The sequence below is a fragment of the Neophocaena asiaeorientalis genome, unplaced genomic scaffold (assembly GCF_003031525.2).
Source record: "Neophocaena asiaeorientalis asiaeorientalis breed wild unplaced genomic scaffold, Neophocaena_asiaeorientalis_V1.1 scaffold319, whole genome shotgun sequence".
In the NCBI taxonomy this organism is placed as follows: Eukaryota; Metazoa; Chordata; class Mammalia; order Artiodactyla; family Phocoenidae; genus Neophocaena; species Neophocaena asiaeorientalis.
In genome coordinates, this window is record NW_020174103.1 from 163,101 (window position 1) to 179,942 (window position 16,842).

Consider the following 16,842-nt stretch of genomic DNA (forward strand, 5'->3'; position numbering starts at 1 on the left):
GTTTTTCTTTTAAAGGGGAGATGAGAGAGAGAGAGAAAAGAAGAAGAAGAAGAAGGAGGGGAGGAGGAGGAGGGGGAGGAGGAGGGGGAGGAGAAGGAGAGAGAGGAAGAGAACCATCAATTTGTGGTTACAGTTGGAGTTATTGCTTTATGAAATATCCAGAATACAATTGATCTGAAAGGGAACTCATAGAGATGTATTCAATTATACCTGGGCATCTGGTTCCCAATGATTATACCAAAAACAGTGATTATTCGGAATAGTACTATAAAGAGAAAAAATCAAGCTCTTATTCCAGTGGCACTGATTCAGAAACCATTACTCAAAAGTCATAATAACGGAAGGTACTAACCATCTAAATGATATGAGCTCCAAGTGATTAGGTTGGTTCACACACCTCTCAGAACTATAATTATGTGGAAAAAGGAAAGTATGAAGATGTCACAGTCCACGGAGGCAAATTTCCATCATCAATAAATGGGTTTTCCTTGTTCCTAAGACACTAGGCTTTAAATAAAACATCTGACAGCTGAGACTGGGATACTACATCTATAATTGCATATAAAAGATAGAATCAAGGAAAAAACTATACTTATAATATAGTCAGCTGATCAAATAACAATTGCATTTAAGGTACAGAGATAAACCAAGTCATGATAATTATTTGAACTTGGACACTGTTCAAATGATATCTGGAATATAGACTCACGTTGTAAAAGTGTCAGAGTTGATAAACCAACAGAAATGTAAATTTGAGTAGTACCAATAATTCATATTTAAGTAAAAATTTATGATCTATTAAAGCACTTGAATAAACTGCTATAGCTGATATTCATCACAGTTTTGAGAAACATGAAAGTGTCATGATGGCCATTTTTATCCACAAGATAACATAAATGCTCAAATAGTTTGAATCAAACAGATCTAAATTAGCAAACCAGGGATTAGAATCAGTCACCTAAATCTCAGAAGTGTTCTTTTTGATGAGAGAGCAATTGAACATGTCATAATTATTCTCTACACTCTCTCCATCCACAGGGGTTCACTTCCTGGTTCCTCTGTGCAGAAACTGGAGTTTCTATTGAGGTTTTAGCCACCCGGCTGCTAAGGCACTCTGTGACTTGTGCCTGCTCTTGGGATAAAGCCCCAAAAGAAAAGAAAATGGAAAACTCACTCTCTTGTCATTTGCTCTTCCAAATGTTGACTTCCTTCTACAATTTGCCTGTTCTTATTTACTGTTTGGAATACCCAGGTAGTAGGTGTTTCAGGTTTTCTGTTTATTTATTTTTATAGATTTTTCTTTTTTAGTTGTAACAAGCAGGAAGGATGAGGTATAGTGGGTTTATACCACTATAGCATACTAGAACTCCCTATTATTGATTTCATACAATAACATCATCATAAAGGGACTTAGAAACATCCAAAAAAGATGTTAGTGTCCTATGCACCACACTTTCAGATCCAAAGCTCCTCTTCTGCATCTGACATTCTTGACCTCATGCTCCTGAAAGTGTTGATTTCTCATGGTTCTCCTCAACAACTCTGATCTTTGTTTTGTTTTGTTTTTTATTTTGGCCATCTCTTTCTCCGCCTAACCCTTAAAATCCATGTTCCCTCGTAAACTTTCTTGGCCCCACAGCTTTGTTGAGACTAATTATGCAATTTCATCAACTCTCCTACTTTTGACAACTGCTTATAAGCTGATGACCCATAAGTATTTATTTCCTGCTCAAATCACATCCTAAGTTTTCTCACTCATGTATTAAATGTTGCCTAATCATGTCTTTTGATTATCCCATAGTTATTCAACATGTCCAACATGGAAACTCCTCCCCAAATGTGCCACCCTCCATAAACGGCACTGTAATCTGTTTCATCTTCAAAACTAGAAGCCTGCAAGTCATGCCACAGACTCTTCCTTTTCACTCTCCATTTCTGACAATGTATCAGAGCATGCGGTGCCTTAAATATTTTTCAGTCTGCTTTCTCCGTATTTCAATTATTCCGTCTCTCAGCACCTTGTCCAGAAAAATGCAAGAGCCGCTTCTCAGGTTTTCCTCATTCCTGTCTTTTTGCTCTTAAATTCATCCTCTAAGTTCCAGTCAGCGTGTCCCACCTAAAACACAAATATAGTCATGCATCTTCTCTGCCAATATTCTTCAACTGCTCCACTCCTCCTGCCAGATGGCATTCAGACTCCCATACAAGTTGGTTTGAGAGCAAATTCGCTTTAACGGTAGCTCATTAATCTACTTACCTACATCTATTTCCACTCCTTTTCTCTCACTCTGTATTTTAGTAATACCAAACCACATGTATTTTCCTGGACCCACTGTGGGGTTTCAGGCTGCCATGTCATTATTTTATTAACACTAGTGTAATCACCTAAGTGGGAAAAGAATTTGAAAAAGAATAGATATATGTATAACTGAATCATTTTGCTGTACACGTGAAACTAATACAACATTGTTAATCAACTATACTCCACTATAAAATAAAAATTGACAAAGAAACAAACCCATTTTAGGTGTCCACAAGAGTTAGACTCAAGTAAGGCTTAACCCCTTACCTTGTCTACCACTTCTTTTACCCTCATTTATGCCAGAGGCACTGACCTATGTCTGTGACTTACACATTTTAATCTCTAATCCAAGATAGTTCTCTCATTTGTGGATCTCTACATTTAACTTCCTGCTTGACCTCTTCATTTGTGAATCTCAAAGGCAGCACACGTTCAGTGTGGCTAACACATACTTTGCAATCTTTGCTCCCAATGCTGATCCCCTTCCAATGTTCCATTGTGGCAAATGTCACCACCATGTAGCCCCTTGTACCAGCAGGAGACTTGGTAATCTTTTTTTCATCTTTTTCTCTTTTATTTCCAATAAGCATCCCAACACCAGATTCTATAAATCTCATCTCCAATATACTTCTGTATTCATTTCTATTTCTTTCAAAGCCATCATCATAGGCCACCTGGGCCACAGGTCTTCTTTATCCACTCTTTTCTCCTTTCTGTTCATTTCCCATGTTGCAGCCAGAATGATACATTGAAAGTGAAAATCTAGCAGGAGACTTTCAAGATGTGGAGGAGTAAGACATGGAGATCACCTTCCTCCCCACAAATACATCAGAAATACATCTACATGTGGAACAACTCCTACTGAACACTGGCAAAAAACCTCAGACTTCCCAAAAGGCAAGAAACTCCCCATGTACCTGGTAGGGCAAAATAAAAAACAGAGACAAAATAGGGACAGGACCTGCACCTCTGGGAAGGAGCTGTGAAGGAGGAAAGGCTTCCACATACTAGGAAGCCCCTTCACTGGCGGGGACGGGGTGTTGTGGGGTGGGGGAAGCATCAGAGCCATGGAGGAGAGTGCAGCAATAGAGATGTTGAAGGCAAAGTGGAGACATCCCCACACAGAGGATCAGTGCTGACCAGCACTCACCAGCCTGAGAGGCTTATCTGCTCACCCGCCCGGGTGGGCAAGGGCTGGGAGCTGAGGCTCCAGCTTTGGAGGTCAGATCCCAGGGAAAGGACTGGGGTTGACTGCATGAACACAGCCTGAAGCTAGTGGGCCACAGCTTGCCAGGAGGTAGTCTGGGGAAAAGTCTGGAACTGCCTTAGAGGCAACAGATCATTGTTTCGGGGTGTGGGAGGAAAGGGGATTCAGAGCACCGCCTAAAGGAGCTCCAGAGACAGGCACAAACCACAGCTATCAGTGTGGACACCAGAGACAGGCATGAGATGCTAAGGCTGCTGCTGCGGCCACCAAGAAGCCTGTGTGCAAGCACAGGTCACTATCCACACACCTCCCCTCCCGGGAGCCTGTGCAGCCCGCCACTGCCAGGGTCCTGTGATCCAGGGACAACTTCTCCGGGAAAACACACAGTGCACCTCAGGCTGTTGCAACATCATGTGGGCCTCTGCTGCCACAGGCTTGCCCTGCTTCCGAACCCCTCCCTCCCCCTGGGCTGAGTGAGCCAGAGCCCCTGAACCAGCTGCTCCTTTAATCCCCTCCTCTCTGGGCAGGAACAGACGCCCTCAGGCAACCTACATGCAGAGGTGGGGCCAAATCCAAAGCTGAACCCCGGGAGCTGTGCGAACAAAGAAGAGAAAGGGAAATTTCTCCCAGCAGATTCAGGAGTAGCGGATTAAATCTCCACAATCAACTGGATGTACCCTGTATCTGTGGAATACCTGAATAGACAATGAATCATCCCAAAATTGAGGCAGTAGACTTTGGGACCAACTGTAGACTTGGGGTTTGCTTTCTGCATCTAATTTGTTTCTGGTTTTATGTTTATCTTAGTTTAGTATTTAGCATTTATTATCATTGGTAGATTTGTTTATTGATTTGGTTGCTCTCTTCCTTATTATATATATATATATATTTTTTTCTTTTTCGCTTTTTGTGAGTGTGGATGTGTATGCTTCTTTCTGTGATTTTGTCTATATAGCTTTGCTTTTACCATTTGTCCTAAGGTTCTATCTGTCCTTTTAAAAATTTTTTTAATACATTAAATTTCTTTTTAATTTTTAGTAAATTTTTAAATTTTTTCTTTTAAAAACTTTTCTTTCTTTCTGTCTTCTTTTCTTTCTCTTTCTTTCTTTCTCTCTCTCTTTCTTTCTTTCTTCCTTCCTTTCTTTCTCTTTCTTTCTCTCTCTCTCTCTTTCTCTTTCTTTCTTTCTTTCTTTCTTTCTTTCTTTCTTTCCTTCTCCCTTTTCCTCTGAGCCGTGTGGCTGACAGGGGCTTCTTGCTCCTGCCAGGTGTCAGGCCTGTGCCTCTGATGTGGTAGAGCTGAGTTCAGGATATTGGTCCACCAGAGACCTCCTAGTTCCAAGTAATATCAAATGGAAAAAGCTCTCCCAGAGTTCTCCACCTCACCACTAAGACCCAGCTCCACTCAATGACCAGCTACAGTGCTGGACACCCTATGCAAACAACTAGCAAGCCAGGAACACAACCCCACCCAATAACAGAGAGTCTGCCTAAAATCACAATAAGGTCACAGGCACTGCACACACACCACAGGATATAGTCCTGCCCACAAGTAAGACAAGATCCAGCCTCATCCACCAGAACACGGGCACCAGTCTCCTCCATCAGGAAGCCTACACAGCCCACTGAATGAGCCTTAGCCACTGGAGGCTGACACCAAAAACAATGGGAACTACAAACCTGCAGCCTGCAAAAAGGAGACCTCAAACACAGTAAGTTAAGAAAAATGAGAAAACAGAGAAACACACAGCAGATGAAGGAATAAGGTAAAAACCCATCAGATGAAACAAATGAAAAGGAAATAGGCAGTACCTGAAAAAAGAATTCAGAGTAATGATAGTAACAATGATCCAATATCTTGGAAATAGAAAGGAGAAAATACAAGAAATGTTTAACAGGGATGTAGAAGAATTAAAGAGCCAACAAACAACAATGGACAACACAATAAATGAAATTTAAAATTCTCTAGAAGGAATCAATAGCAGAATAAGGCAGAAGAATGGATGAGTAACCTGGAAGATAAAATAGTGGAAATAACTACCACTGAGCAGAATAAAAAAAAAAAAAAAAAAGAATGAAAAGAATTTAGGACAGTCTCAGACTTCTAGGACAACATTAAATGCACCAACATTCAAATTATAGGGGTACCAGAAGAAGAAGAGAAAAAGAAAGGAACTGAGAAAATATTTGAAGATTTATAGTTGAAAACTTTACTAATATGGGAAACAAAATAGTCAGTCAAGTCGAGGAAGGTCAGAGAGTCCCATACAGGATAAATCCAAGGAGAAAAAAGGCAAGACACATATTAATAAAACTATCAAAAATTAAATACAAAGAAAAAACATTAAAAGTAACAAGGGAAAAAAAACAAATCCCATACCAGGGAATCCCCATAAGGTTAACAGCTGACTTTTCAGCAAAAAATCGGCAAGGCAGAAGGGAGTGGCAGGACATATTTAAAGTGATGAAAGGGGAAAACCTACAACCAAGATTACTCTACCCAGCAAGGATCTCATTCAGATTTGACAGAGAAATCAAGACCTTTACAGACAGGCAAAAGTTGACAGAATACAGTACCACCAAACCAGCTTTATAACAAATGCTAAAGGAACTTCTCTAGGCAGGAAACACAAGAGAAGAAAAAGACCTACAATAACAAACTCCCCAAATTAAGAAAATGGTAATAGGAACATACATATCAATAATTACCTTAAATGTAAATGGATTAAATGCTCCAACCAAAAGACATAGACTGGCTGAATGGATACTAAAACAAGACCCATATATATGCTGTCTACAAGAGACCCACTTCAGACCTAGGGACACATACAGACTCAAAGTGAGAGCATGGAAAAAGATATTCCATGCAAATGGAAATCAAAAGAAAGCCAGAGTAGCAATTCTCATATCAGACAAAATAGATTCTAAAATAAAGACTATTAACCAAAGACAAAGAAGGACACTACATAATGATTAAGGGATCAATCCGAGAAGAAGATATAACAATTGTAAATATTTATGCACCAGATGTAGGGGCACCTCAATACATAAGGCAAATGCTAACAGCCATCAAAGGGGAAATTGACAGTAACACATTCATAGTAGGGGATTTTAACTCCCCACTTTCACCAATGGACAGATCATCCAAAATGAAAATAAATAAGTAAACACAAACTTTAATGATACATTAAACAAGATGGACTTAATTGATATTTATTGGACATTCCATGCAAATTGATAATTACAGGACATTCCATCCAAAAACAACAGAATACACTATCTTTTCAAGTGCTCATGGAACATTCTCCAGGATAGAACATACCTTGGGTCACAAATCAAGGCTTGGGAAATTGAAGAAAATTGAAATCTTATCAAATATCTTTCCCAATCACAAATTCCATCCAAAAATAACAGAATACACTATCTTTTCAAGTGCTCATGGAACATTCTCCAGGATAGAACATACCTTGGGTCACAAATCAAGGCTTGGGAAATTGAAGAAAATTGAAATCTTATCAAATATCTTTCCCAATCACAACACTATGAGACTAGAGGGAAAAAATTACAGGGAAAAAACGCAAAAAATACAAACACATGGAGGGTAGACAGTACACTAGTAAATAACCAAGAGATCACTGAAGAAATCAAAGAAGAAATCAAAAAGTACCTAGAAACAAATGACAATGAAAACACAATGACCCAAAACCTATGGGATGGAGCAAAAGCAGTTCTAAGAGGGAAGTTTGTAGCAATAAAATCCTTCCTCCAAAAACAAGAAACATCTCAAATAAACAACCTAAACTTACACCTAAAGCAATTAGAGAAAGAACAAAAACCCAAAGTTAGAAGAAGGAAAGAAATCATAAAGATCATATTAGAAATAAATGAAAAAGGAATGAAGGAAACAATAGCAAAAATCAATAAAACTAAAAACTGATTCATTGAGAAGATAAACAAAATTGATAAATCATTAGCCAAATTCATCAAGAAAAAAAGGCAGAAGACTCAAATCCATAGAATTAAAAATGAAAAAGAAGTAACAACTGACACTGCAGAAATACAAAGGATCATGAGAGATTACTACAAGCAACTATATGCCAATAAAATGGACAACCTGGAAGAAATGGACAAATTCTTAGAAAAGCACAAGCTTCCAAGACTAAACCAAGAAGAAATAGAAAATATAAACAGACCATTCACAAGCACTGAAATTGAGACTGTGATTAAAAATCTTCCAACAAACAAAAGCACAGGACCAGATGGCTTCACAGGAGAATTCTAACAAATATTTAGAGAAGAGCTAAGACCTAACCTTCTCAAACTCTTCCAAAATATAGCAGAGGGAAGAACACTCCCAAACTCATTCTACAAGGCCACCATCACCCTGATACCAAAACCACACAAAAAGAAAGAAAGAAAACTACAGGCCAATATCACGGATGAACATAGATGCAAAAATCCTCAACAAAATACTAGCAAACAGAATCCAACAGCACATTAGAAGGTCATACACCATGATCAAGTGTGGTTTATCCCAGGAATGCAAGGATTCTTCAATATATGCAAATCAATCAATGTGATAAACCATATTAACAAACTGAAGGATAAAAACCATATGATCATCTCAATAGATGCAGAAAAACCTTCTGACAAAATTCAATGCCCATTTATGATAAAAACCTCCAGAAAGTAGGCATAGAGGGAACTTACCTCAACTTAGTAAGGCTATGTAGGACAAACCCACAGCCAACATCATTCTCAATGGTGAAAAACTGAAACTATTTTCTTGAAGATCAGGAAGAAAACAAGGTTGTCCACTCTCACCACTATTATTCAACATAGTTTTCCAAGTTTTAGCCACAGCCATCAGAGAAGAAAAAGAAATAAAAGGAATCCATATCAGAAAAGAAGTAAAGCTGTCACTGTTTGCAGATGACATGATACTATACATAGAGGATCCTAAAGATGCTCCCAGAAAACTACTAGAGCTAATCAATGTATTTGGTAAAGTAGCAAGATATAAAATTAATGCACAAAAATCTCTTGCATTCCTATAAATAATGATGAAAAATCTGAAAGAGAAATTAGGAAACACTCCCATTTACCACTGCAACAAAAAGGATAAAATACCTAGGAATAAACCTACCTAAGGAGACAAAAGACCTGTATGAAGAAAATTATAAGACAGAGATGAAAGAAATTAAAGATGATACAAACAGATGGAGAGATATACCATGTTTTTGGATTGGAAGAATCAACATTGTGAAAATGACTATACTACCCAAAGCAATCCACAGATTCAATGCAATCCCTGCCAACCACCAATGGCATTTTTTAGAGAACTAGAACAAAAAATTTCACAATTTGTATGGAGACACAAAATACCCCAAATAGCCAAAGCAATCTTGAGAAAGAAAAAAGGAACTGGAGGAATCAGGCTCCCGGACTTCAGACTATACTACAAAGCTACAGTAACCAAGTTAGTATGGTACTGGCACAAAATCAGAAATATAGATCAATGGAACAGGATTGAAATCTCAGAGATAAATCCACACACATTGGTCACCTTATTTTTGATAAAGGATGTAAGATTATACAATGGAAAAAGACAGCCTCTTCAATAAGTGGTGCTGGGAAAACTGGACAGCAACATGTAAAACAATGAAATTAGAACACTCCCTAATGCCATACACAAAATAAGCTCAAAATGGATTAAAGCCCTAAATGTAAGGCCAGACACTATAAAACTCTTAGAGGAAAATGTAGACAGAACATTCTAATACATTAATCACAGCAAGATCCTTTTTGACCCACCTCCTAGAGAAATGGAAATAAAAACAAAAATAAGGAAATGGGGCCTAATGAAACAGCAAAGCTTTTGCACAGCAAAGGAAAACATAAAAAAGATGAAAAGACAACCCTCAGAATGGGAGAAAATATCTGCAAATGAAGCAACTGACAAAGAATTAATCTCCAAAATTTACAAGCAACTCATGCAGCTCAATATCAAAAAAACAAACAACCCAATCCAAAAATGGGCAGAAGACCTAAATAGACATTTCTCCAAAAAAGATAAACAAATTGCCAACAAACACAGAAAGTATGCTCAACATCACTAATAATTAGAGAAATGCAAATCAAAACTATGATGAGGTATTACCTCACACCAGTCTGAATGGCCATCATCAAAAAATCTACAAACAATAAATGCTGGATAGGGTGTGGAGAAAAGGAAACCATCTTGCACTGTTGGTGGGAATGTAAATTGATACAGCCACTATAAAGAACAGTATGGAGATTCCTTAAAAAACTAGAAATAGAACTACCATATTACCCAGCAATCCCACTACTGTGCATATACTCTGAGAAAACCATAATTCAAAAAGAGTCATGTACCACAGTGTTCATTGAAGGACTATTTACAATAGCCAGGACATGGAAACAACCTATGTGTACATTGACAGATGAATGGATTAAGAAGATATGGTACATATATACAATGGAATGTTACTCTGCCATAAAAAGAAACGAAATTGAGATATTTATAGTGAGATGGATGGAACTAGAGTCTGTCATACAGAGTGAAGTAAGTCAGAAAGAGAAAAAAAATACCGTATGCTAACACATATATATGGAATTTTAGAAAAAAATGGTTTTTAAGATCCTAGGGGCAAGACAAGAATAAAGATGCAGATGTAGAGAATGGATTTGAGGACATGGGGAAGGGAAAGGGGAAGCTGGAGCGAAGTGAGGGAGTGGCATGAACATATATACACTGCCAAATGTAAAATAGATAGCTAGTGGGAAGCAGCTGCATAGCACAGGGAAATCAGCTCTGTGCTTTGTGTCCACCCAGAGGGTTGGGAAAGGGAGGGTGGGTGCGAGGGAGACGCAAGAGTGAGGGGATATGTGGATATATGTATATGTCTAGCTGATTCACTGTGTTATAAAGCAGAAACTAACACACCATTAAGGCAATTATACTCCAATAAAGATGTTAAAGAAAAAAAGAAAGTGAAAATCCAGTAGTATCAATTATCTGCTACAATATTTCAATAACATAGCATTTCCTTTAGGGAAAAGACAAACATTCTTCTCAGGTCTCTAGACCATGGCCTTAAAATCCAGCCTCATCCTTAAAGATCCATGTTCCCCTCAGACCCCAGGGGTTTTCAATATACTTTGTGTTTCTTTTTTCCTTGCTTTATTAACCCCTACCCTACCATGACAACACACAGCATCACTGCTACTACATCAAAAGTAATAGTATAAATACTACTTTTCTTTTGAAAAATGGTATCCACTCCATCAGAAATAATTGAGTTGAGCATCTGGTGTAGAGTAAGTACAGATACTCTTAGCACTATTGTAAATTTTCATCTTTATCTACAGATATTATGAGCTAACTTTAATTTTTCTTATACGATTACTGAGGTTCATATCACAAAATTTGGAAAATAATGTCAAGAAAAAAGAAAAAAATTAAAATCACCTAGAATCCCACCATCCAGAAGAACGACTTGGACATTTTGTATGTTTTTAAATATATTCTTTTCAAAAATATGCCAGGTCAGTTACTTTCTTAAAGAGAGCATGGACAAATCTTCATGTACAAAAGGAATATCCTTGAGATTCCTGAGTCATAACCATCAGGATTTAACAAATTCTAGACACCGAAGGAGGAAGTGGAAAGGACTAGTGTTAGCTCAATTTCAAAATGCAAAATAAGATTCAAGTTGTGAGTTTAAGCTGAGGATTCAAGAAGAGTGAAGTTGATTTGGAACATCTAGCACCACACGATAAATCAATGAATTTTAAGGAATGGCTTCTAGTATATCTAATGTCATGTCAGCATTTTCTGCAGTTAAAAATCTCTACTTTGATGAGATCAAAGAATCCAAAGCTTTAAGGATGGACTGTGAGTCATTTTACATATATTATTATTGATAATAAAGGCACAGTAATTCACCTTTTGTAAGACTCTAGCTTCAGACTTTTCCCATCGTGGTAATGTATGTGGGTTGTACAGAGAATTATAAATATAATTTATTAAAAAAATTCAAGTTCCAAATGTTTCTCAGTAGGTTCAAAGATAATATAGTTTGTTGGAAATGGATTTTAAACTTTTTCTAAGATGACTGCAAGTTAACATTCTTGTGTGAGTATTAAAACATTTACAGCCTTCAAAGCCGATTTAGTTACTCATATAGTTTTAAGGATTATAGCTCTTAAATATTAATTTCACCATTTAAACTAATTAGTAACATTAAAATGACTCATTCAGAGAACTAACACTTATGTCAGTTTATTTACTATTTCAACAAGCCAAAACAAAAAAAAAGAAGGAAATTTTCTTAAGGTGAAATATACATTTGAAATTAGTCATTAAAGAAAATTTCACTGGGATAAGAACAGTAACATGCTTTGGAAGTGCTAAGAATGCAGTTAGTCTCATGACAGCAGAATAATATAACACCACTTGTTAAAAAAATAGAATCATTTATTCATTCAATCAGTTATTTCAATCAGTTATCACAGGATGCAAAGAGAAGCCAGGCTCTCCTGTTTCGAAGGAGTTAGTCAGTGAAATAAAAAAGGAAGTGTTTTCAAAACAATGTGGCAAGCATTACAGTTGACCTAAGTATGGTGACTTTGGGGAGCATAGAGGAAAGAATGTTACCATAAATCTACACACTCTACCATGTTTTTCTGTAGACTTAATAAATAACATAATTTGCACATGTATTTGTGGCTGTTTTTTAAACATGTTTAACAGTCTCTTGAATAAAATTAATAATCTGATAGCATTTTCATTTCATAATATTTTTGAGTAAACATATACAAAAGTCAATGATGGTCCTAAGGATGAGTCTTGTTAATAAATATATATGTATATATACACACATACATACATATATTTTTGTTATTATTGCTAATTTAATAAGGAATACTCATAAAAATAAATTTGAGATCCATCATTTTGTCGCCTGAACTCTTTTTTACAATACACATATTTTAAATGAAAATGAGTAACCTAGGCATAACAAGTAGGTTTTAGCCCTGATTGACTGATGAAGTTCACCTGACATGCAATTGTAGTGAGAATTCTAAAGATGTCTGGACTAAGTGGGAAACAATATTATTTATTGTTATAATTGTTTATAATAACAATATTAGTTATTGATTATCTATGTGCTATAGGCACACGAAAGGGGAATATTGACCCACTATGCATGCCACCCTTGGAGTGGGTTAACCACACAGAGGACACCTGAGGAGCATCACAACAAGGAAGCACATTAAAATTAAATGTTGCTGGGGAAGTTAGGTGTGAACAGTCATTCAAAGTCGAGGTGCTCCACTTGCACGCCCCTTACAGATGAGTCAGCTCTCACCTGTGACGGAAGGAAGGAAGTGGCTGAGGGGTAATGAGAGGGAGTCTGGCTGCAGACCAACTCCTTGTATCTCTCATTTATGTTATGCTCGTGAGAAGAATCAGACAGAAGTGTGCTTGGAGATGTATTGCTTTATGTTTGGGTGTGATTGATTTTCCTGACTCATCCTGTAGGGGAGAAAAGCAGCCTTTTACCTAGAAACCACAGGTCCATGATCACCATAGCTTTTCAGTCACAAAAGACTTTGGGACAACACTAGGGGACAAAACAGCATGTTGTGCAGTTACATTCAAACAATTCTTTAAAAACTGGCATAAGGAGGAAACTGAGTATTCTACGTTGTAAATATTGTTATTCGTATATACTGTAAATGATGACATGGGTGGGCATTAACCGAGCCCGAGGAAACTGGGAACGACCTGAAAATTAAAACCAGACACAGCACAAGCAGCGGCCCTGGGCCACTGAGGAGCAAATTCGACTTGCACAGATGATTTTGGACCATAATGATGCTGGCTTTGAGGAAAAGGTGAAACAACTGATTGATATCACAGGCAAGAACCAGGATGAATGTGTCATTGCTTTGCATGACTGCAATGGAGATGTCAACAGAGCCATCAATGTACTGCTGGAAGGAAACCCAGCTATGCATTCCTGGGAGATGGTTGGGAAGAAGAAGGGAGTCTCAGGACAGAAGGATGGTGGCCAAATGGAGTCCAACGAGGAGGGCAAAGAAAATCGAGACCGGGACAGAGACTATAGTCAGCGACGTGGTGGGCCACCAAGATGGGGGAGAGGTGCCAGCCATGGACGAGAGTTTCGAGGTCAGGAAAATGGGTTAGATGGCACCAAGAGTGTAGGGCCTTCTCGAAGAGGCACAGAAAGAGGCAGAAGAGGTTGTGGCCGAGGCAGAGGTGACTCTGGTATGTGGGGAGGAAGGTTTTCTGTTCAAGGAATGGGAACCTTTAATCCAGCTGATTATGCAGAGCCGGCAAATACTGATAACTATGTCAATAACAGCTGCAATACATAGAACAACACTGGCCACTTTGAACCCGATGATGGGATGAGTGCATAGAGGACTGCAACAGACGAGTGGGAAATTGAAGACGGGAATGAAGATCTTTCCGAGACCAAGATTTTCACTGCCTCTAATGTGTCGTCAGGGCATCTGCCTGTGGAGAATGTGACAGTCACTGCTGGTCAGAGAACTGACCTTGCTGCTCTGTTGGGGAAGACACTGCCTTCAATGGAGAATGAGTCATCTAATCTGGATCCATCTCAGTCTCCTTCTCTTCTCCAGCCTCTGGTGTTCAGTAACTCGAAGCAGAGCGCCATATCGCAGCCTGCTTCAGGGAACATGTTTTCTCATCACAATATGGTGAGCATGTTAGGAAAAGAAGTTGGTGATGTCGGTGAAGCTAAAGGTGGAAGCACCACAGGCTCCCAGTTCTTGGAGCACTTCAAGACTGCTCAGGCCCTGGCTCAGTTGGCATCTCAACATTCTCAATCTGGAACCACCACCACCTCCTCTTGGAACATGGGCTCCACCACACAATCCCTATTGCTGATGCAGTATGAGTTGAAGAACCCAAATGATTCAACAGTGCATAGCCCCTTTACAAAGCACCAGCCTTTCACCCCGTCTTCAACTGTGATGGAGGTGTTCCTTCAGGAGAAGCCACCCACAGTGGCTACCTCCACTGCTTCACCTCCCACCCCACCAACCCGTGTTCTCCTCTGCCAAGCAAATCCACCTCAACTCCTCAAATGTCTCCTGGGTCTTCAGACAACCAATCCTCCAGTCCTCAGCCAGCTCAGCAAAAACTGAAACAGCAGAAGAAAAAAGCCTCCGTGACTTCTAAGATTCCTGCTCTGGCTGTTGAGATGCCTGTCTCAGCACATATCTCAGGGCTCCGCCTGCAGTTTGGGACATTTCAGTTTGGTTCAGAGTCTGTCCTTTCTGATTATGAGTCCACCCCCACCACGAGCACCTCTTCAAGCCAGGCTCCAAGTAGCCTCTATACCAGCACGGCCAGTGAATCTTCATCCACAATTTCATCTAACCAGGAGTCCAGTTATCAGAGTGGCCCAATTCAGTCGACAGCTTATACCTCCCAAAATAACGCTCAGGGCCCTCTATATGAACAGTGATCCACACAGACTCAGCGGTAACCCAGCTCCATCTCTTCGTCATCCCAAAAGGACTTGACTCAGGCAAAGAATGGCTTCAGTTCTGTGCAGGCCACGCAGTTGCAAAACACGCAATCTGTTGAAGGTGCTACAGGCTCTGCACCTTCCAATTCTAGCATCCCCCCTCTCAGTGAAACGGTATCTGCAACTTCCTTACTGACGACAGCCAATCAGCACTCATCCTCCTTGGGTGGCTTGAGCCACAATGAGGAGATTCCAAATACTACCAGCACACAACACGGCAGCATGTTATCTACTCAGCAGAATACCCTTTCATCATCAACATCTTCTGGGCAGACTTCGACATCCACTCTTTTGCACACAAGAATGGAGAGTGAGGCAAATCTTCATTCTTCCTCCAGCACTTTCTCCACCACATCCAGAACAGTCTCTGCACCAGTGGTCAGTGTCTCTTCCAGTCTCAATAGTGGCAGGAGTTTGGGCCTCAGTCTAGGCAGCAACTCTACCATCATAGCCTCCACTCGAAGCTCAGTTGCTATGACTTCAGGAAAAGCTCCTCCCAACCTCCCTCCTGGGGTCCTGCCATTGTTGCCTAATCCATATATTATGGCTCCAGGGCTGTTACATGCCTACCCGCCACAAGTATATGGTTATGATGACCTGCAGATGCTTCAGACAAGATTTCCATTGGATTACCACAGCCTCCCATTTCCCACACCCACCACTCCACTGACTGGGAGGGATGGTAGCCTGGCCAGCAACACTTATTCTGGTGACCTCACAAAGTTCAGCCATGGGGATGCCTCGTCCCCAGCCCCGGCCACAGCCTTAGCCCAGCCCCAGCAGAACCAGACACAGACTCACTAGACCATGCAGCAGACATTCTTGAACACGGCGTTGCGTCCTGGCTACAGTTACAAAAGCCTGCCGTACTACACAGGGGTTCCGGGCCTCCCCAGCACCTTCCAGTATGGCCCTGCTGTGTTCCCTGTGGCTCCTACCTCTTCCAAGCAGCATGGTGTGAATGTCAGTGTGAATGCATCAGCCACCCCTTTCCAACAGCCAAGTGGATATGGGTCTCATGGATACAACACTGGTGTATCAGTCACCTTCAGTAATACAGGTGTGCCAGATATCTCAGGTTCTGTGTACTCCAAAACCCAGCAGGCCTTTGAGAAACAAGGTTTTCATTCCAGTACTCCTGCTGCCTCCTTCAACTTGCCTTCAGCCCTAGGAAGTGGGGGCATCATCAATCGGGCCACAGCTGCTGCCTACCCACCTGCCCTTTTTAGGCACATTCTGACCCCCCATCAGCAGCCTCACTCCCAGATCCTTCACCATCACGTGCAGCAGGATGGCCACACAGGCAGTGGGCAATGTAGCCAGATCAACTCCATCCCTCAGAAGCCCCAGACCAGCAAGTCTTCCTACAACAGCTACAGCTGGGGGGCCAACTGAGCCCCTGACTCTCTTCTCCTGGTCCCATCTTCTGAGAGGGCTTCTCAGCCTGGTAACTATGGAAAGAGCATTAAAGAGAGAAAGGAATGTGAGGGGGGGGGGTTCTGATGCCCCCACCCCCAGCAGCCCACCCCATGCCTCAGCTTCATGTCTGTACCATCCCCACTCTGTTGTATGTATTATAGGATTTGTATTTTCTCCTTTTTTTTCTTCCTTTCCTCTCCTCCCCCATTGGATTCAAGATTATGAAACTTTGCTGTGGGCCTTGCCCTCCCTTTTCTTCCTCCTGTTCACCCTGGTGGTGTGTGGGGGAGGGGGGGAGCGGGGAC

At 40.2% G+C, this 16,842-nt stretch overlaps 1 pseudogene; it reads left to right on the forward strand.

Moving 5' to 3' along the window:
* Positions 1–13,271: 13,271 nt before the first annotated feature.
* On the forward strand, positions 13,272–16,513 carry LOC112406050 (ubiquitin-associated protein 2-like pseudogene; annotated as a pseudogene).
* Positions 16,514–16,842: the final 329 nt, after the last annotated feature.